The sequence below is a fragment of the Ips typographus genome, linkage group LG5 (assembly GCF_016097725.1).
Source record: "Ips typographus isolate SLU linkage group LG5, UJ_Ityp_2.0, whole genome shotgun sequence".
Taxonomy (NCBI): domain Eukaryota; kingdom Metazoa; phylum Arthropoda; class Insecta; order Coleoptera; family Curculionidae; genus Ips; species Ips typographus.
This window is the reverse complement of record NC_138426.1, coordinates 1,335,802-1,359,422: the sequence shown is the minus strand read 5'-3', so window position 1 is coordinate 1,359,422 and position 23,621 is coordinate 1,335,802. Positions and strand designations below refer to the sequence as shown.

At 31.6% G+C, this 23,621-nt stretch overlaps 1 long non-coding RNA gene across 1 annotated transcript in view; it reads right to left on the bottom strand.

The window, feature by feature from the left end:
* Positions 1-1,083: 1,083 nt before the first annotated feature.
* Positions 1,084-23,621, bottom strand: part of LOC145729733 (uncharacterized) — a 65,878-nt gene continuing 43,340 nt past the window's right edge. The window contains exons 3-4 of the long non-coding RNA XR_014178459.1: positions 8,160-8,227; positions 1,084-1,192 (exon numbers count right to left, since the gene is read on the bottom strand). This is a non-coding gene — a long non-coding RNA (uncharacterized LOC145729733). The remainder of the gene's footprint in view (positions 1,193-8,159; positions 8,228-23,621) is intronic.

Below are 23,621 nucleotides of genomic sequence, written 5' to 3'. Positions count from 1 at the left end.
TTAAAGTCACGTGACCCTTTTAAAGGTACAAATGGTCACGGGACCGTTTTTAATCACCAAATTTTATTTAAAAGTTTACGTGGCGTTTTTTTTAACGTCAAAACGGATCGCAAAGTTCACGTGACTCTTTTAAAATTAAAATGGAAAACATAATGTCACGTGACGGTTTTAAATGTCAAAATGTAATTTGAATGATCACGTGACCGTTTTTTCAACTTGAACAGATATTTTAAAAATCACGTGACTTATTTTAACTTATTTAAGGGTGTAAACGATCAAGTGACTATTTTCAATTATCAAATTTGGTTTTAAATTGGAAGGGTGATTGGCGGAGAGGGACAATAAGTTGCTAATCTAAATTATTCGCCGACGTTTCGTTTTTTCTACGTAAACTTCTTCAGGGCTAGGGAAGAAAGTTGATGTGTTTGTGACACTCTTAGTGTCATTAAGATGACAACTGTCAGAATATCATCCATCAAGCTATAACAGCACAAAATACTCTCGAATTTCAATCGATTTCCAGATATGGACTAATAAAGATTGAATTGATTGAAAATCTCAATTTGACAGTTTCCATTATGAAAACCAATTACGTGGGTGTTTTTACAGTTACAGGGTGGTTCAATGTAACATTATTTAGTAAAAAATTGTTTATATTTTAAAAATGTAAATTTTAAGAAATTTTCAAGGAGACCTGTAAATTTCTATTATTTTCTTCAGTTGGCAACCCTGCACTTTATGTACTTTCCACCCTTGAATTATCCTATACATTCAATTTGGACCACCCTGTAGAGTAAAGTTTAAATTTTTATATTTCATTAACTTAACAAATTGATTGATCAGTTACTGTGCCGCCCCTGTACAAAAAGGGACGCCAATTAAACCCCCTTTTAACAGGAGAATTGCCCTTGTGAGACTATAGTCTGGCATAAAGAGGGTGATAATAATCCATGTGTCGCCACCTAGTCCCTATCACCCTTACTAATGTTACAGGAACAGCCGTGTAGGTGTCGCTGACAGTTTTCAAAGCTGAGGAAAACCATTGGGTTGCATGCATTTTCAAGTAAAAAAAGCCCAAAAAAAGCAATTTAAAAAGCATTTTATTAACATTATTATTTTAAAAGCACACTACAAAAACTATAGTAAACTCTGCAATTGGTTCTTATTGCTGCTGCCCAACTTCCAGCCAGACCTAAAATAGCGATTGAGTGTGTAAGTAAAGTGCTTAACATCCATTACTAAATACTAAATAGCTTATTTTCACTAAAAGCCAACAATCATTCTTTATTAGTGACATACACCACACTAACCTAAAATAACATGTTATTCATTTGCCTACATGAATAAAATGTATGTATACGGAAAATCAAACTAAATTGGGATGACGTCACAGATTTCACAAACTAACGCGTTTCAATACATTACTCCAGCTTTACTATGGGGATCTCATCAGTTATTTGAACAGATACAAGAAAGTTTAAATTAAGGCAAAATTAAGCAATTAGGATTAAAATGTTTTTTTTTTTTAATTTTTTTTGTACTTCCCGAGATATCCGAAAAAAAAACAAAATTTTTGAATTTTTTTTAAATTTTTTTACTAATTAATTTGATATGATAACTGAAAACAAATGTCACTCTATAACGAGGCATTATCATTTTTGCTATTCGACGTTTCATTTTTTAGTTACCATCATCAACTTTCATTTTTCTTATGATCGCCATTTTGAAAACTATTCACAACTTTTTTGTTTATTAAATGTCGAAGTGAAACAAAAACATTCTGAAGGCACTTTTTTGATGTGATTCCAGTGGCGTGCATGGTTTTTTGCTAATGTCTTCCGTTTTCTCAAAAATTCACTTAAATTTATTATTTTAAATTATTGACATGATAGTTGGCTATAACCAGGGATGTAAAATTTCCGGAAAATTAAATTTATGTTTTTTTCCAGAAAATTTTCGATAATTTTCCGGAAAAATTGGAAAATCTGAAATAATCAGTTTTTTACATTTTTGTCACTCAGTGAGATTAATTTTGAAAATAAAAAATTTTCACTTGAAATTTCTTGACAATTTTAGTTTTTAATTTTTCAATGTAAAACAGTACATGGTACCAAAAAAGTGTATAGAAGGTAAAGTTGCAACTTTAGACCTCTAACCTGAAACGTTCCTGAGATATTGAGCAAAAAACGAGAGTCAAGTTTAACGCCCTCTAGCGGCTAAACGGGACAACTTAACCGTGCCCGCTCAACGTCACATGATAGCCCCGTTCATTATCTTTCTTTTGTTGTACGGTATGTTTATACAGTGTGTTTCAAATAAGCGTGTTATGGACGATTTTCTGGAAAAGTGCACGGATTTTTAATCTAAATGAGGGATTTTTTGGGCCTACTATACTAACGGCGACCATTTTGGATTTTTCCTTAACCGAAGTAATTTTTTTAACTAATTTGAACCTGGGGAACACAAATTTGATGTCCATTTTGTTCTAACTGACATCGTTTCGGAGATGATTTTGAAATTATGTCAATTTTGACACTTTAGGGCGTGGCACCCTTGCAAAATGACATTTTGACAAATGACACTTTACGTCATTTTTGTATTAGTAACCTGAACTTATGTAAGCAGTTGAGGCCAATTTTGAAAATACAAATTTTTTTAAAAAATTCAGAAGGTATCACCCTTGAAAATTCTTGACAATTCTAGTTTTTTATTTTTCAAGGTCAAACTTTGCATGGTACCAACAAGGAGTATAGAAGGTAAAACTTGCATCCCATGGAGGTGCATTTTTGGTAAAAATTTCAGACATCTAGCCTGAAACGTTCCTGAGATATTGAGCAAAAACTGCAAAAACGAGAGTCAAGTTTTAACGCCCTCTAGCGGCTAAACGGGACAACTTAACTGTGCCCGCTCAACGTCACATGATAGCCCGCCCCGTTCATTATCTTTCTTTTGTTGTACGCTGTGTTTATACAGGGTGTTTCAAATAAGCGAGTTATGGACTATTTTCTGGAAAAGTGCACGAAATTTTAATCTAAATTAGGGATTTTTTGGGCCTACTATACTAACGGCGACTATTTTGGATTTTCCTTAACCAAAGTAATTGTTTTAACTAATTTGAACCTGGGGAACACAAATCTGACGTCCATTTTGCTCTAACTGACACCGTTTCGGAGATGATTTTTAAATTATGTCAATTTTGACACTTTAGGGCGTGGCACCCTTGCAAATGACATTTTGACAAATGACACTTTACGTCATTTTTGTATTAATAACCTGAACTTATGTAAGCAATTGAGGCCAATTTTGAAAATAAAAATTTTTTTGAAAAAATTCAGAAGGTATCACACTTGAAAATTCTGACAATTCTAGTTTTTTATTTTTAAAGGTCAAACTTTGCATGGTACCAACAAGGAGTATAGAAGGTAAAACTTGCATCCGATGGAGGTGCATTTTTGGTAAAATTTCAGACATCTAGCCTGAAACGTTCCTGAGATATTGAGCAAAAACTGCAAAAAACGAGAGACAAGTTTAACGCCCTCTAGCGGCTCTAAACGGGACAACTTAACCGTGCCCGCTCAACGTCACGTGATAACCCCGTTCATTATCTTTCTGTTGTTATACGGTGGTTTTATACAGGATGTTTCAAATAAGATAGTTATGAACGATTTTCTGGAAGAGTGCTCCAAAATTTCGTTCAAATGAGAATTTCTGCTTTCGAGGAGGGTCGTCAAAGTAAGGCTGCTAGAGCAGAAACAATTGAATATCGATACAAACATTACATCAAGTAGGCCTAGAATTTGACGTAGATTCCAAAAATCGAATAAAAAATTATAAGTTTGGTTTGTTCCTCAAATTTGGGACACACTGTATACTGATTTGACATTATTAACTTTCATTTTTCTTGCGGGCGCCATATTGAATTTTTGCAGATTTGAATTTCGTAAAAATTATCAAAATTATGTTTTTGCAATCAATTTGTTCTCAACATGACACTACTCCACGTGATATTACTGCCATTTGCATAAGAATGATCATGTGACCAACTGTAAGATTGATAATTAATATCCTGTACAGGGTTATTTTTAATACATTTCTATAGCAACTTTCTGCGTAGAATCCAGTAGTGTAAACAGTAAATTTTTCTATTGGACACAAATGGAACACCTGTATATTATACAGCTTTTAAAAATTTTAAAATTACCATTCTAGTGAACACTTTATCACAGTTTACAATTCACATGCGTCTAATAGAAAAAAAAATTAGTTACACTACAGGATTCTAAAAAGTTGCTGTAGAAATGTATTTTTTAGAAATAAAAGCATCCCATATCTGTCAAACGGTGACAACCCTGTATGTACAGTGCACTCTTTCTGAAAATACAATTTTGCCAAATAAGTAAAATTCTTTTAATTCTACGGCGTTCTCAAAAAAAAAAAAATCTAAAAATTGATGATGGTTGTCAAAAACTGACACTTTTTACGTCATTAATATGTACATTTGACTGGTCGTTACAAAAAAAAAAAACACTAAATAATTCAACTGTTTCAAACCGTCACCAAAACAAATTGAAGAACAACTACCAACTACAATATCATCTAAAGTACATAACTACACAGATGTCCAACAGTCTAGTTTCCATTATTCAGTTCGAATTATTTATTATACAGGTTGTCCTAATTAGCCTGCAATTATGTATTTAATTTCGGCACTAATTTGTCGTAAATAATTTAAATCGTGATACTTTTACAATCACTGACTGATTATTCTTGTTACCGGTTAGAATAATCGACTATTAGTTTCTCAAACTATGAAATGATATTTTTTGTGGATAAATAAACTACAAAAACATTTATTTTATCCAAGTTTGTGAATTGAAAAAATGTATTGTTTTTTCTTAATTTGTTTAGTAACAAGGAAGATGTCATTTTGGTCCATTTTTGCATCAAATTCTTCTCAGTTCTTATGGCAAAACCCATTAAAATAGAGGTTGATTTTAAGCAAATTTGGACCATAATGCTAAATCTCATTTTTGCTGTAATTAAAGCTTTTTGGGACCTGAAGAAAATTAAATATTTAAACTTTCTATAGTTGACTTACAATAATCTGCAGATCATGGAAAAACGTGAAAAAAAAATAGTTTTTTCTTAATTTGTTTAGTAACAAAGAAGATGTCATTTTGGTCGATTTTTGCATCAAATTCTTCTCAGTTCTTATGGCAAAACTCCCTTAGATAGTGGTTTAATGCAAGCGAATTTGAATCTTAATAATATTTTTGGTTTTTGCTGAAATTTAAGCTTTTTGGGACCTGAAGAAAATTAAATATTTAAACTTTCTATAGTTGACTTTACAATAATCTGCAGATCATGAAAAAACGTGAAAAAAAAATAGTTTTTTTCTTAATTTGTTTAGTATAAAAGAAGATGTCATTATGGTCGAATTTTGCATCAAATTCTTCTCAGTTCTTATGGCAAAACCCATTAAAATAGAGGTTGATTTTGAGCAAATTTGGACCATGATGCTAAATCTGATATTTGCTGTAATTAAAACTTTTGAAACCTGGAGAAAATGAAATATTTAAACTTTCTAAAGATGACGTACAATGATCTTGCAGATTTTGAAAAAACATGAAAAAAAAGTAGTTTTTTCTTAATTTGTTTATTAACAAAGAAGATGTCATTTTGGTCCATTTTTGCATCAAATTCTTCTCAGTTCTTATGACAAAACCATTAAAATAGAGGTTGATTTTGAGCAAATTTGGACCATGATGCTAAATCTGATTTTTGCTGTAATTAAAACTTTTTGAAACCTGGAGATAATGAAATATTTAAACATTCTAAAGATGACTTACAATGATCTTGCAGATCATGAAAAAAAGATAGTTTTCTCTTAATTTGTTTAGTAACAAAGAAGATGTTGTTTTGGTCGATTTTTGCATCAAACTATTCTCAGTTCTTATGGCAAAACCCTCTTAGATAGTGGTTTAATGCAAACAAATTTGAACCATAATGCTACATTTGGTTTTGCTGTAATTAAAGCTTTTTGGGACCTGAAGAAAATTAAATATTTAAACTTTCCATAGTTGACTTACAATAATTTTTTTGCAGATCATGAAAAAACATGAAAAAGAAAATAGTTTTTTCTTAATTGTTTAGTAACAAAGAAGATGTCATTTTGGTCCATTTTTGCATCAAATTCTTCTCAGTTCTTATGGCAAAACCCATTAAAATAGAGGTGATTTAAGCAAATTTGGACCATAATGCTAAATCTGATTTTTGTTGTAATTAAAACTTTTTGAAACCTGGAGAAAATGAAATATTTAAACATCCTAAAGATGACTTACAATGATCTTGCAGATCATGAAAAAACATGAAAAAAAATCGTTTTTTCCTTAATTTGTTTATTAACAAAGAAGATGTCATTTTGGTCTATTTTTGCTTCAAACTAGTCTGAGTTCTTATGGCAAAACCCATTCAAATAGAGGTTTATTTCAAGCAAATTTGAACCATAATGCTACATCTGATTTTTGCTGTAATTAAAGCTTTATGGGACCTTAAGAAATGAAATCTTTAAACCTTCTAAAGATGACTTACAATGATCTTGCAGATCATAAAAAAACATGAAGAAAAATCGTTTTATCTTAATTAGTTTAGTAACGAAGAAGATGTCATTTTGGTCCATTTTTGCAACAAATTCTTCTCAGTTCTTATGGCAAAACCCATTAAAATAGAGGTTGATTTTAAGCAAATTTCAACCATAATGCTAAATCTGATTTTTGCTGTAATTAATACTTTTTGAAACCTGGAGATAATGAAATATTTAAACATTCTAAAGATGACTTACAATGATCTTGCAGATCATGAAAAAACATGAAAAAAAAATCGTTTTTTCTTAATTGTTTAGTAACAAAGAAGATGTCATTTTGGTCGATTTTTGCATCAAACTATTCTCAGTTCTTATGGCAAAGCCCCCTTAGATAGTGGTTTAATGCAAGCGAATTTGAATCTTAATAATATTTTTGGTTTTTGCTAAAATTTAAGCTTTTTGGGACCTGAAGAAAATTAAATATTTAAACTTTCTATAGTTGACTTACAATAATCTGCAGATCATGGAAAAACGTGAAAAAAAAATAGTTTTTTTCTTAATTTGTTTAGTAACAAAGATGTCATTTTGGTCGATTTTTGCATCAAATTCTTCTCAGTTCTTATGGCAAAACCCCCTTAGATAGTGGTTTAATGCAAGCGAATTTGAACCTTAATAATATTTCTGGTTTTTGCTGAAATTTAAGCTTTTTGGAACCTGAAGAAAATTAAATATTAAAACTTTCTAAAGATGACTTACAATAATCTGCAGATCATGAAAAAACATGAAAAAAAGATAGTTTTCTCTTAATTTGTTTAGTAACAAAGAAGATGTTGTTTTGGTCGATTTTTGCATCAAACTATTCTCAGTTCTTATGGCAAAACCCTCTTAGATAGTGGTTTAATGCAAACAAATTTGAACCATAATGCTACATTTGGTTTTTGCTGTAATTAAAGCTTTTTGGGACCTGAAGAAAATTAAATATTTAAACTTTCCATAGTTGACTTACAATAATTTTTTTGCAGATCATGAAAAAACATGAAAAAGAAATAGTTTTTTCTTAATTTGTTTAGTAACAAAGAAGATGTCATTTTGGTCCATTTTTGCATCAAATTATTCTCAGTTCTTATGGCAAAACCCCCCTTAGATAGTGGTTTAATGCAAGCAATTTTGAACCATAATGCTACATTTGGTTTTTGCTGTAATTAAAGCTTTTTGGGACCTGAAGAAAATTAAATATTTAAACTTTCCATAGTTGACTTACAATAATTTTTTTGCAAATCATGAAAAAACATGAAAAAGAAAATAGTTTTTTCTTAATTTGTTTAGTAATAAAGAAGATGTCATTTTGGTCCATTTTTGCATCAAATTCTTCTCAGTTCTTATGGCAAAACCCATTAAAATTGAAGTTGATTTTAAGCAAATTTGGACCATAATCTTATATCTGGTTTTTGCTGTAATTAAGGCTTTTTAGGGAACATTTAAATCTTTTTAAGGTGACTTTCACAACAATCTACATATGTGTCAAAAACGTGTGATTACTCAAATTATTTTCATGCAGTAAAACACTTGTACGTACCTTGGTTTACTCACTGTGGATGAAAGGCTTCTTGCTTCCTGATAATTGGTTTGATGCACCATTTTTTTCTGAAAATAAGGAAATACTAATTATAAGTCTGACTAGTTTAGAAAAATTAATGTATATTACATAACTAGTGTTGTAAGAAGCATTTACGCACGATTAGGTTAATTCCTTGAATGCGTAACTACTTTACAACACGAACGTTACTTATGACTACTTGTGTAATATAAAAGCTGTATTTGTTTTCAAAATTTTTTTCAGCAGCTCAGAAACACCAGTGTCTTTCAAAATGTTTTCTGAGTCTGAGTTCTCAAACGGTATTTGCACAGAGTGTACCAAATTGGCGAGTTATTAACGATTGAGTGAAATTCTGTATCAAAAAAGTCAAAACAATTGGACAGCTTTGACGCCCTCTAGCGGCCAAACCGTCAAACCAATTAACCCAACCACTCATATTTTCACAAAGCCCATTTTATTGGCTATCCATCGACCTATTAAAGTCCACACATTATGTGTCAAATAAGACAGTTATTCACGATTGAAGGAAAAGTGTTCAAAATCGTAAATTTGACAAAAAGTGTCACGCGTTCTAGAAAACATTTTGGGAAAAAACGGTTGGGTAATTATGAAAAAAGTTTTTAATTTTAAATGAAAGAGTCACGTGACACTTCATCAAAAAACGGTCAAAATGACAGTAATGCGTGTCCGTATATCACGTGACTTTGACAGAAGGGAAAAGTAAAACAATTTTAGAAATTAAAATGACCAGAAAGAAAATCACTCGATCCTGGAAAAACCGGTTGGAATAAAACGATTAATCATGTCAAATGACGGAAATGTCACGTGTTCTTAAAACAAAACTGGTTTAAATGTCAAATGAAAAATGTGAATGAAAATCGAAAAAAACCATTTACAAAGTATATTAGATGCATTTTATATGTTAATGGATAGGATTTTGACAGATGTGACGTTTATTGTTGTATCGAAGCTAGTAGTTTTATCTGTCATTGTACTGACAACTGTCAAAGTTCAGTCCAAAAAACAATAAAACTATCAAACACAGTTGAAGCGTAACAAACCTTCTTCTTTTCTGAGAGAAAAATTGATTAAGTTTGAAGCCCTCTAGCGGCCTAAACGGTTCAACCTACCAACCAGTGTTATTATATCTTTAGAAAGCCCAATTCATTGGCTATCTATTGACGTATAAAAGTTTATATAATGTGGACCAAATAAGCGAGTTATTTGCGATTCAATGAAACACTGCACTGAAAAAAGTTGAAAATAAATGTATGAATTTTGACCCCCTCTAGCGGCTTAACCAATAAATTAACCAACCAGTGTTGCCACATCGTTGGAAAATCCATTTTATAAGCTATCCATTAATGTATAAAAGAGTGTAGTAAATTGGCAAGTAATTTACGACTGAAAAAAGTGACAAAAATTGGTGAAATTTGACGCCCTCTAGCGGCCAAACCGTCAAACCAATTGACCCAAGCTGTCACATTTTTAGAAAGCCCATTTTATTGGCTACCAATCGATGTATAAAAGTCCATACATTATGCGTCAAATAAGATAGCTATTCACGATTGAATGAAAGAGTGTATGAAAACTTCAAAACGTGTCACGTGACCTAGAAAACACATGGAAAACACGTGATTAATTAATTGTGTGTCACGTGACTTTGAGAGAACAGAAAAGTAGACCAATTATAGAAAAAAGCACATCTAAATGGCCGGGGAAAAAATCACGTGACCTTGGAAAAACTAGTTGGAATAAAACAAACCAATCCAATGTTGCCAAACCAATAGTTTTTTCCTAAAAAAAAATTAAATTAAATTCATCACACAAACATTCAGTAAACGGTTGTTTCTAGTTTTCGTACACAAAACTTGGGGTTTTGTGGTTCAAATACTAATTTTGTTATATTAGTCACAAAAAATAGTGAAACGTAAAAAAATTCAGTTTTCTAGGCAAACAAGGAAACTTTTCGAAAAATTTTAACTATTTTTGATAATTTTTGAAAAGCTTCATAACCGAGAAGTTCTGGTAAAATTAAACGTTGCCAAACTTTACAAAACTACTGGTTCAATGATAAAAAAGTATGAATACATAAAATAACAATTTTAAATTCAATTATAATAAAATAACCTACAAATACTTAAGTATTTGTTTTTAGATAATAAATCAGGATAATTTCTCCAACAAAACATCGGCAAATTACACATGTCCACGAATGATTTTGAGCTAAAATATGCATGGAAAGGAGAAATGGAATACGGTTTCAGGAATAAATATGACGCTTTCCAATCGAAAATACGCAGGTCTGTACTTGAAAAAATGTGTGGTTGTCGTCGATATATCTCAAATGGAGATTTTTAAATTTTTTAAAAATCTGAAATGTTACAGTAGTTCAGCTACAGTAAAAATCAAAGTAAATTGAGTTGACGCAACAATGTAATAGTAAACAAGATTTAGGCCTTTTTATGTCGCTACAGAAGGTAAATATTTTATAGCATATCTCGTTTTTCTTCACTTGAAAGGGCATTTTAATAATAATTAACAAAGTTAATATAGTTTGGTGAAATCGAAACGTTGGAATCCAAATTTGACTCCGCCATGTTGTAGAGGAGGAAAAGTGGACAGTGACAATGTGTCAGTTATTTACAATTGTCTCAAATTTGGACAGAAAAATGTTTTTCCAAAATTTCGCTTTTTTTCCGGATAATTCCGGAAGTAGTATGCCTGAACTGTGCAACTTTGACCTGACGAAACACACGTTATTATATGTTTTCATTTGCACCCTGTAACTCGGTTATTTTTGAAAGTTCAGGGAGGTTGAACCACTTAAATTAACCGTCTTGAGCTCCCCTTTTCAGTGGTGTAAAGTAAAAAAATCTATCTTAAAATTGCGTACAGGGTGGCCAAACAATCTGAATCACTACACTTTTCATGCACCCCCTGTATAGTAGAAGCACTGACAGGCTGTGAAACTACCAGGGCTGGGTTAAGCAGTTCTCAACAAACATTTTTGCTCCCCTTAAAATTTTTCGTAATTTTCACCCTTTCTGAGTTATTTATTAAAAACTGATTTGGTGCAACCAATTTTCAAATCAGTTGAAATTGTGGTTTGAATTTGAAAACCCGGTAACTCGGTTATTTTGGGAGTTCAGGGAGTTTGAACCACTCAAACTAAACCGTCTTGAGCTCCCCTTTTCAGTGGTTTAAAGTAAAAAAATCTATCTTAAAAATTGCGTACAGGGTGGCCAAACTATCTAAATCACTACAATTTTCATGCACCCCACTGTATAGTAGCGGCACTGACAGGACTGTGAAACTACCAATGATGGGTTTAAACAGTTCTTTACGAACATTTTTGCTCTCTTTCAAATTTTTTGTTACTTTCACCCATTCTGAATTATTTATTAAAAACTGATTGTGGTGCAACCAATTTCAAATCAGTTGAAATTGTGGTTTTGAAATTTGAACACCCGGTAACTCGGTTATTTTTGGGAGTTCAGGAGTTGAACCACTCAAACTAACCGTCTTGAGCTCCCCTTTTCAGTGGTGTAAAGTAAAAAATTCTATCTTAAAAATTGCGTACAGGGTGACAAAAATTGTGACCCAACACTTTTCTTGCACACCCTGTATACTGGAAGCAAAAACGGTACTGGAAACTTACGGTGTTGAATTAAGGAGTTGATTAGTAACATTATTTTGTAAGTTTTACCGTTTTTGAGTTATTTAGAAAAAAGTGATTTGTTTGCAACAAATATTTAAATCAGATGAAATTGTGGTCTGAAATTTGAACACAGTTTAAAGGACAGTAGGGGACAAAATTGACTTGTAAAACCCACTTGCAGTAAGAAAATTAGTGTTTTAAGCACATTTTTGGAATCCTCATTCAATTTCCTATCCGATAACCTGAAAAACACTACAAAATTTGGTATAGGCAGGGAAAAATGCGGGTGCCAAAGTTTGAACTGCCGGAAACACAGTTTGAAAGAACAATCAGGCTCAAAATCGCTTCTAACATCGCGTGGAGTAAGAAAATGACTGTTTTTAAGCACTTTTTTGGAATCCTCATTAAATTTCCTATAAATAACCTAAAAAACCTTACAAATTTGGTACATTCAGGGAAAAAAGCGGTGGAAGAAAAGCCCGTGGTTAATACGCGTAGGTAATATATTTAAAGCTAGTGAATTTTAAGCACATTATTAAACAGTCATAGGAAAAATAATAATTTTCCTACTCGGACAGACAATTATAAACTTTATGAAACAATAAACAGCGACAATAAGAAAGCTAATTAAAAAGGCAAATGAAATTGGAGTTTCTGCGAGCGGATACTCCGCAGGGAAAGCGAAGAGAAGTCGGCTATTTAAGGAAATTTATCGTGGTGATGTTCCTCTGCGATGGGGAATTTTTCTTGAAAAGTGCGCCCCCTGTCGTGCGAACGGATCGTTAAACCGTAAGTTGGAAGTTGAGCGCCTGCGCCCCTTATTTTTCACAACTTCCTCGAGGGATGTTTAACGTCGGAGGCGACGGAGGGTTTCAAAGTGGAGTCGATGGCCGGGGGAATTTCAAATTAACCATCTACATGGATTGTTCACTAATTTAATTCATTTATAAAACAATTTACAACACAGTGTTGTCAAATTTAAAAAACACATTTCAATATTTAGTCTTGAAAGTCTGAAAGTCTACTTAGGAAGCTTAGAAAATGTCTTTGTAGTCAGTTTTCATAGTTTCCAGACAATTTGAAAGACTTTAGTCTTGAAAACAGTGCAAATGACTGAGAGGCTTGAAAAACTACTTTCTGCAGAATTTTTGACTACAATTTAAACCTTGAACATCAAAAAGTAACTGTGAACCATTGAAAAGTGACATCAGAAGCTTTAAATTTGCATTTCAAGTAAGTTTTCTTAATTTGAAAACACATTTCAATATTTTAGTCTTGAAAGTCTGAAAGTCTACTTAGAAGCTTAGAAAATGTCTTTGCAGCCAGTTTTCAGACAATTTGAACGACTTTAGTCTTGAAAACTGTGAAAATTGACTTGAGAGGCTTGAAAACTGTTTTTCTAGTGAATCGTCATAGTTTTCAGATAAGCTGAAAAACTTTAGTATCGAAAATTGACTTGAAGACATGAAAAACTACTTTCTGTAGAATTTTTGACTACAAATTCACACATTTAAACCTTGAACATCAAAAGTAACTGTGAACCATTGAAAAGTGACATCAAAGCTTTAAATTTGCATTTGAAGTAAGTTTTCTTAATTTGAAAACACATTTCAATATTTTAGTCTTGAAAAGTTTTAAATACAGGATATTGACGTTAGAGTCATGAAAATTGACTTAAGAAGCTTAGAAAGCGTCTTTGTAGTCAGTTTTCATAGTTTCCAGACAATTTGAAAGACTTTAGTCTTGAAAACTGTGAAAATTGACTTGAGAGGCTTGAAAACTATCTTTGTAGTGAGTCGTCATAGTTTTCAGAAAAGCTGAAAAACTTTAGTAACGAAAATTGACTTGAAGACAAGAAAAAAAACTACTTTCTGTAGAATTTTTTACTACAATTTCACACATTTAAACCTTGAACATCAAAAAGTAACTGTGAACCATTGAAAAGTGACATCAGAAGCTTTAAATTTGCATTTGAAGTAAGTTTTCTTAATTTGAAAACACATTTCAATATTTTAGTCTTGAAAATAGTTTTAAATATGGGATGTTGACATTAAAGTCATGAAAATTGACTTAAGAAGCTTAGAAATCGCCTTTGTAGTCAGTTTTCATAGTTTCCAGACAATTTGAAAGACTTTAGTCTTGAAAACAGTGAAAATTGACTTGAGAGGCTTGAAAATGTCTTTGTAGTGAGTCGTCATAGTTTTAAGATAAGCTGAAAAACTTTAGTATTGAAATTGACTGGGACTAAAAAAGTAACTAAGAACCAAAGAAAAGTGACATCAGAAGCTTAAAATTTGAAGTAAGTTTCATAATTTCAAACCACATTTCAATATTTTAGTCTTGAAATAGTTTTAAATACAGGATATTGACATTATAATCATGAAAATTGACATAAGAAGCTTATAAAGTGTCTTTGTAGCCAGTTTTCATAGTTTCCAGACATTTGACAACTTTAGTCTTGAAAACTGTGAAACTCACTTGAGAGGGTTGAAAACTGTCTTTGTAGTGAATCGTCATAGTTTTCAGATAAACTGAAAAACTTTAATATTGAAAATTTACTTTTCTCTAGAATTTCTGACTACAAATTCACACATTTAAACTTTGAAAATTGACTTGGACATCAAAAAATAACTGTGAACCAATGAAAAGTGACATCAGAAGCTTAAAATTTGCATTTGAAGTAAGTTTCATGATTAGAAACAGATTTCAATATTTTAGTCTTGAAACCAGTTTCAAATACAAGATATTCACATTAGAGTCACGAAAATTGACTTGAAGACTAACTTTTCAAGTTTTTTTATTTGCTTTTCATTTCCTTAGAACTCTGGACTATTTTCAGGTCTTTAAAACTGTTTTCAGCTTGGAAAATCGAGTTTCAAGGCTATATTCACCAAGTTTTGACATAGCAGACTTAAAATACAATTTCATATTTTCTAAAGGCAAAAATGCCATTTCAAGCTTTGTCACTATTAAATTGACGTCAATTTTTTGACTAATCAGCCCTGAAAGCCAGTTTGTACACTACCATAGTCATCAATCTTCATCGGTGCAAAAAATGGGAGCATTTCTAAGAATTTCTCATTTCTGACTGTTTTTAGTGCTTTAAGACTGCAAAATCGAGTTTAAACCTATTTATAAAAGTAAAAGTTAAGTTTCAGACTCTTCAGTCAGGAAAGTAAAAATGTTGGCACTAAATGCTACGATATTAGTTTGAACACTAATTTTAGAATTAGAAGAGTTTTTAGAATTTTAGATTAGAATTAGTCCGAAAATTTAATTTAACTGTTACCAGAGTTTAAATGAATTTTAAACTTGCCTTAATCTAGAAAATTGGGTTGTACACTAATTAAAGACTTGAAAATAGACTTTTGGACTGTCTTTAGTCTTAGTAAGTAAACTTTAGACTATTTTGGTAGTAAAAATGTGTTTTGTGCGCAACAATCTTTGTCTTGATTTCCGGACTGTTTCTAGTGCTTGAAATCCAGTTTTCAGACACTCGACAATGGATTGCAGTCTGAAAAAACTAATTTTATGACTATTTCTAGTAGTAAATAACAAATTTGTAGACTATTTAGTACAAATTTGGATTCTCACAAGTATTGAATGAAAAAAATTGATCCAAAATCCAGGTTGTTTTGACTATTTTTAGAGTCAAAAATTAACTCGTAAACCTCACAAATGATTTAATCTATTTCAAAGTAAAAAAATACAATAACCCAAGTAGACAGTTGTGTCAATGTGTTGTCAATATTGAAGGGTGAATTATTGACACTTAAAACTGGATCACAAGGTGTTTTTTATTAAGTGTCCGATATTTACATTAATAAGTGTTTTAATGGTAAAAACTTCCTATAGACATGGGTTGGCAAGGCCTCACTTACTGAGCTACAGGGTGTTAAAAATTAATTTTTCTGTTCGTTTTTTCTAAGTTGTATCTGTATTACGTCATATTTGCTAGTCAAAAAAAAAATACATTTTTTTAACTGCTATTTGTCAATAATTTGGTAGCTATGTGTGCGTTCATAATTACTAATATAAATTATGCAAAGCTCGCTAAATTAAAATTATTACTCTTTGTCGTTTACAAATAACAGTTTGGGCTGATTTAAAAGTACCAAATCCTTATTTGGTTGTTTATTAAAGCGTTTAGATTATTAACATAATACAATATGTTCTAGCAATATTAGAAACGTATAACGAATCTAAAATTTTACCGAAAATAGTACATTAATTATTTCCTGTACGAATGTCAGTAATATCTTTAGAAAAACGAATTAAAACATGTACAAACTAGTATGGAAAGTAAAATGTCACTATTGCCAGTTTTGAAAAGTGGTAGAAAAATGACAGAGATGACAGTCACATGTCACTTCCTGTCCTGTCACTTGATTCCGGAATTATTTTTCTTAATTAGGTAAGAAAAGGATCAAACTGATCTAAAGAAAGACAGGATAGTCATATTTAGCCTGTAGAGTGTTTGTTATAATTTTTTGTCTCAAATATTATTTAAAAATAAGTAAACTGGCAAATCATGCGGTTCAATTCGTCCAATTTACTTGAAAAACAGGAAATTACTCTATCGGATCAACATTTCAATCTTACCAGTGTGTATCAACGATTTTCAAGTAAATAACTCTTTATCGGATTCAAGGATCAGTGTTTACTACTAAAAACGGTCACGTGATCTCTCGAATACGATTTTACCATTTAAAACAGTCACATGACCTCAAGATTCCGTTTTGAAGTTAAAACGAGACCAGCTTTAAAAAAAATTATGATTGAAAATTGTCACGTGACCATTTTCACTGCAAAAAGAGTTATGGGTCACGTGATCTTCAGAATCGGTTTTGTTGTAAAAAATAAGTCACGTAATCTGTGTCACATGATCTTAAAATAAATTTGACAATTGTTAATTTAACACGTCAAAGTTTTAAAAAGTGTCACGTCAACTTTAAAAATGTCAGTTTAGAATAAAAAACGGTCACGTGACATGTCAAATACGATTTTGCCTTTTAAAACAGTCACGTGACGTTTAGAATTCCGTTTTGGCGTTAAAAAAGAGTTCCAAAACCAGTTTTTAGTGTAAATAGAGTTACGTGATTTAACGTTGATTTTGAAAAAACTATCATGCGACCTTTGAATAGTCACGTGACCGTTACACATAAATTTGATGATTGAAAGTCGTCACGTGATCAATTGCAACTTAAAAAGCGTCGTGGGACTTAATTAAAAATATCAGTCTGAACGTAAAAACTATTGTGTGACTCTTAAATAGTCACGCGATCGTTAAAAATACATTTTATGATTGTCACACGTGACCATTTGCACTATAAAAAGAGTCATGTGACTTTATCTTAAAAATATCAATCCAAACGTAAAACTTGTACGTGTATTAGCTTGAAAGTGAAAAACGTTCATGTGACCTTCAGAATTCGGTTTTGACGTTAAAAGGGAGTCACGTGGCCGTTAGAAATAAGTTGAAGATTGAAAATCGTCACGTGACTATTTTCACTGAAAAAGAGTTACGTGACTTTCAAACTAAATTGAATGTTTGAAAATAGTCGCGTAACCGTTTGCACCTAAAAATGTTTCATTTTTCAAAAAAATTTTAAGAATGTCTGGAGTCTCTTTTCAGTACTTTTTAAGATTCAATATCTCGGTAACAGGAAGAGCTAAAGAGGCCAGTTTTGGCTCATTTTGTAGTATTTTCTATCCTCTTTCTAATAGCGTTTGAGTGAAATCTATAAGAGTACAAATAAAAATGTTACAATCATTCAAAAATTGCAAAAATGCCATTTTTGCAACAAAAAGTGCTATTTTAGCAATTTTTTATTTTACTCCAGGAGGGTTCCAATGCACAGCAAAGAGCATATTTATATCAAAGGAGATTAAATTAGATAAAATAAGCACAAAAAAGCACTATAAAATTTTCATTTAAAAAAATTTGAAAAAATTGGCCTTTTCTTACTACTTTTTGAAATTCAATATCTCGGTAACTTGAAGAGCTAGATAGGCCAGTTTTGGCTCATTTGTAGTATTTTCTATCCTCTTTCTAATAGCGTTTGAGTGAAATCTATAAGAGTTTAAATAAAAAGTTACAATCATTAAAAATTGAAAAAATGCTATTTTTGCAAAAAGTGCAATTTTGGCAAATTTTTTATTTTATTCCAGGAGGGTTCCAATGCACAGCAAAGAGCATATTTATATCAAAGGACCTTAAATTAGGTAAAATAAGTACAAAAAAAGCACTTTAAAATTTTTTATCTTTCAATAAAATCGAAAGAATGGGGGGGGGGTATTAGGTGTCTTTTTTTACTAATTTTTGAAATTTCATATCTGGGTAACATGAAGAGCTAGAGAGGCCAGTTTTGGCTCATTTTGTAGTATTTTTTATTTTCTTTCTAATGGCGTTTCAGTGAAATCTATAAGAGTTCAAATAAGAAAGTTACAATCAATCAAAAATTGCAAAAATGCCATTGTTGCAAAAAGTGCAATTTTGGCAAATTTTTATTTTGCTCCAGGAGGGTTCCAATGCACAGCAAAGGTCATGTCTATAGCAAAGGATCCTAAATTAAGTAAAATAAGTACAAAAAAAGCACCTTAAAATTTTTCAGTTTGTTTAAAAAATTGAAAGAATGGGAGGGTATTAGAAGTCTTTTTTAATACTTTTTGAAATTCAATATCTCGGTAACATGAAGAGCTGGAGAGGCCAGTTTTGGCTCATTTTGTAGTATTTTTTATCCTCTTTCTAATGGCGTTTCAGTAGAATATATAAGAGTTCAAATAAAAAAATTACAATCATTCAAAAATTGCAAAAATGCTTTTTTTGCAAAAAGTGCAATTTTGGCAATTTTTTATTTTGCTTCAGGAGGGTTCCAATGCACAGCAAAGGTCATATCTATAGCAAAGGATCCTAAATTAAGTAAAATAAGTACAAAAAAAGCACTTTAAAATTTTCAGTTTGTTTAAAAAATTGAAAGAATGGGAGGGTATTAGAAGTCTTTTTTAATACTTTTTGAAATTCAATATCTCGGTAACATGAAGAGCTGCAGAGGCCAGTTTTGGCTGATTTTGTAGTATTTTTTATCCTCTTTCTAATGGCGTTTCAGTAGAATCTATAAGAGTTCAAATACAAAATTTACAATCATTCAAAAATTGCAAAAATGCTTTTTTTGCAAAAAGTGCAATTTTGGCTTTTTATTTTGCTTAAGGAGGGGTTCAATGTGCAGCCAAGGGCATATTTATAGCAAAGGACCTTAAATTATGTGAAATAAGTATAAAAAAAGCACTTTAACATTTTTCATTTAAAAAAAAAATTGAAAGAATGGGGGGGTATTAGGAGTCTTTTTTACTACTTTTTGAAATTTAATATCTCGGTAACATGAAAAGCTAAGGAGGCCAGTTTGCGCTAATTTTGTAGTATTTTTTATCCTATTTCTAATGGCGTGTTAGTGAAATCTATAAGAGTTCAAATAAGAAAGTTACAATCAATCAAAAATTGCAAAAATGCCATTTTTGCAAAAAGTGCAATTTTGGCAATTTTTTATTTTGCTCCAGGAGAGTTCCAATGCACAGAAAAGGGCAGATTTACAGCAAAGCACCTTAAATTAGGTAAAATAAGCACAAAAAAGCACTTTAAAAATTTTCACTTTTCAAAAAATTTGAAAGAATGGGGCATATTAGAAGTCCTTTTTAATACTTTTTGAAATTCAATATCTCGGTAACATGATGAGTTAGAGAGGCCAGTTTGCCTCATTTGGTAGTATTTTTTATATCCTCTTTCTAATAGCGTTTTAGTAGAATCTATAAGAGTACAAATAAAAATGTTACAATTATTCAAAATTTTTCAAAAATGCCATTTTTGCAAAAAGTAAAATTTTTAATTTTGCTCCAGGAAATTTCAATGCACAGAAAAGGGCATATTTACAGCAAAGCACCTTAAATTAGGTAAAATAAGGACCAAAAAACACCCTAAAAATTTTCACTTTTCAAAAAAATTGAAAGAAGGTATTAGGAGTCATTTTTTACTACTTTTTGAAATTTTGAATATCTCGTTAAGATGAAGAGCTAGAGAGACCAGTTTTGGTTCATTTTGTAGTATTTTTATCCTCTTTCTAATGGCGATTTATTGAAATCTATAAGAGTTCAAATAAAAAGTTACAATCATTCAAAAATTGAAAAAATGCTATTTTGTAAAAATTGTAATTTTGGCATTTTTTATTTTGCTCCAGGAGGGTTCCAATGCACAGCAAAGGGCATATTTATACCAAAGGTCTTTAAATTAGGTAAAATAAGTACAAAAAAAACACTCTAAAAATTTTCACTTTTCAAAAAAATTGAAAGAATGGGGGGGTATTAGAAGTTTTTTTTAAATACTTTTTAAAATTCAATATCTCGGTAACATGAAAAGCTAAGGAGGCCAGTTTGCGCTAATTTTGTAGTATTTTTTATTCTCTTTCTAATGGCGTGTTAGTGAAATCTATAAGAGTTCAAATAAGAAAGTTACAATCAAGCAAAAATTGCAAAAATGCCATTTTTGCAAAAAGTGCAATTTTTTATTTTGCTCCAGGAGATTTAAATTAGGTGTCCAATCCATTGTAATTGCACCTACCACCCCTTCAGAAGTGCGGAATTTAATTAATTAAAATTCTTACCCTCGACAAGGAAAATTTATAATTCATTAAGAAGAAACCGTCGTCTGCCCCTCTTAGCTATAAACCCTTTTCTCCCCCTTACGTCTCGTAGCCGCACCGCACGGGTCAAGTTGTATGGATGAGGGGGACAAGGGGGAGGATAGTGGAGAGAGGGTGTGATCGGGCAGGGAATAAGACCGCAACCACCCTTGCTTGTCCTTTCCTCGACTACCCTTAGAATTTCATTCCCCTACCGCCCCTCTAACCACCCCTGATCAATACAGCGAGAGCTCGTTTCTGCAAGAACTTCTCAAGCTTTGCTCGGCCGGGCTGGCAAAACCACTCCTTAATATACGAAGGAACGTTTCAGCGATTTTCAACTCTATTTCCTCGCGCGTTAAGGTCCAAGTCTTTGTTTCCTGGACGCCTGCAGCGGAAATTCTTTCGCTGAAAGAGCGGAGAAAAAGTTGGGGAAAAAGAATTGCCGAGGGGACGCGAAAGCGTCCGAACAACGGGGGAAGTTTGAGAGCGAAGATTTTTAAAAGCGCTTTCGTTGCCGGGATTTGTTTGGCACGGTTTTTACGCCTGTTGCTGCTTATTTTGTTCCAAGCCCGAAGTTTTTTTGTTTTTTTTTTGGCTTTTTTTAGGGACTTTCGCTTTTTAACTGTTTGGGTTTGCGAGCGATTCGCGCTTTCGGTTCCGTTTTGTTTATTTGTTTCAACACGCTGCTTCTTTATGCTAATGTGCACATTAACTGTAAGAGTTCATTAATAATAAGTAGAGTCCGGATTAAAATACACTAAAATCGTGAAATCGAATTAAAAAAAAGCACAAAAGTCTTCAGAAATGCAATTTTTTTACTTTTTTTTTGAGTTCTATTTCTAGAAATTTTTTGAAACTTTTCAACTGCTTTAGAAACATATGGAAGATTTTAGACTGTTTTGAAAACTTTAAAACTACTTAAAGAGCATTTGGACAGTTTAAGAGCATATTGTAGGTTCTGGAAATGAGTTAGCGGCATTTGGACATTCCTAGACGGTGCTAGAATTTTTTGGAAGCTTTCAGATTGTTTTTAAAAGCATCTAAACTAGTTGAAGAGCATTTAGAAACTTTTAGACCGTTTTGGAAGGATTTCGACTGGTTGGGATGCATTTTGGAGTTCCCGTAGTGTTTTAAAACCTTTTTAAAGTACTTGAGGAGCATTTTGGGCAGTTTTAAAGAGCATAAGGTTCGGAATGCTTATAGGCATTTGGAAATCATATGACAATTATTATGTCAAATATTTCGATTTAAGAATGTCATAGTGATTTGACATTTGAAACGTTTGATAGAATTGATTCATTTCAGATATAAAAATTGACTTTATAATTTGACCAAATAGAGAATTTTCAGATTTTTTTGTTTGAAGCTGGAGAATTGACTTCAAAACTTGATCAACAAGGCATTTTTCATGTTTTATCATTGAAACTTGAATCCTGACTTGAAAAGTAGATAATTTGCTAGAATTGACATGCCAGATATGAAAATTAACTTTATAATTTAACCAATTAGAGAATTTTCAGATTTTCTTGTTTTAAACTTGTAGAACAGTATTTTAGCTAGACGGTCACGTGACAATTGTCAAAATAACTGTCATACATGTCAAAACACGTTTTTATATCAAATACTACAAGAAAACGTTTCTAAACCGTGATTTTTGCAACTTTAGAGCATAGTTTGACTGTTTTGACGTTAGTGACAATTGTCACGTGATTGTAGAATAGTATTCAGCTAAACGGTCACGTGACAATGGTCAAATAACTGTCATAAATCTCCGGACACGTTTATATCAAATACTGCAAGAAAACATTTCTAAACTCTGATTTTTGCAACTTTAGAGCATAGTTTGACTGTTTTGACGTTAGTGACAACTGTCACGTGATTGTGGAACAGCATTTAGCTAGACGGTCACGTGATAATTATCAAATAATTGTCATAAATCTCAAATACACGTTTGTATGAAATACTGCAAGAAAACGTTTCTAAAACCCTGATTTTTGCAACTTTAGAGCATAGTTTGACTGTTTGAATGTTAGTGACAGTTGTCCACGTGATTGTAGAATAGTATTCAGCTAAACGGTCACGTGAAAATTGTCAAATAACAGTAATAAATCTCAAAAAACACGTTTTATATCAAATACTACAAGAAAACTTTTCTAAGCTCTGTTTTTTGCAACTTTACAGCATAGTTTGACTGTTTTGACGTTAGTGACAATTGGCACGTGATTGTAGAATAGCATTTAGCTAGACGGGTCACGTGACAATTGTCAAAATAACTGTCATACATCTCAAAAACACGTTTATATCAAATACTACAAGAAAACTTTTCTAAACCCTGGTTTTAGCAACTTTAGAGCTTGAAATTTGCCTTTGAAGTCAGTTTTCAAGGTTTACAGGCCAGTTTCAAGTTTCCAGTCTTGGAAATTGTCTTCAAAACCCGTGAAAATTGACTTTATGGCTTAAAATGTGTCTTTCAAGTCAGTTTTTAAGATTCCCAGACTAATTTCAAAGTCTCCAGACTTGAAAATTGACTTGAAAACCATGAAATTTTCATTTAAGTCAGTTTTCAAAGTTTACAGGGCCAGTTTCAAGTTTCCAGTTTAGAAAATTTACTTCAACTCATGAAAATTAACTTGAAAACTAAAAATGTGTCTTTTAAGTGAGTTTTTATGATTTTCAGAACTAATTTCAAGTCTCCAGACCTGAAAATTGACTTGAAAACCATGAAATTTGCATTTGAAGTCAGTTTTAAAAAAGTTTACAGGCCAGTTTCAAGTTTCCAGTTTAGAAAATCTACTTCAAACTCATGAAATTAACTTGAAAACTTAAAATGCGTCTTTCAAGTCAGTTTTTTATGATTTTCAGACTAATTTCCAAGTCTCTAGACCTGAAAATTAACTTTAAAACCATGAAATTTGCATTTTAAAGGTCGGTTTTTCAAAGTTTACAGGCCCGTTTCAAGTTTCCAGTTTAGAAAATTGACTTCTCAAACTCATAAAAAATGAACTTGAAAACTTAAAATGTTTCTTTCAAGTGAGTTTTTATGATTTTCAGACTAATTTCAAGTTTCCAGACTTGAAAATTGTCTTCAAACTCGTGAAAATTCAG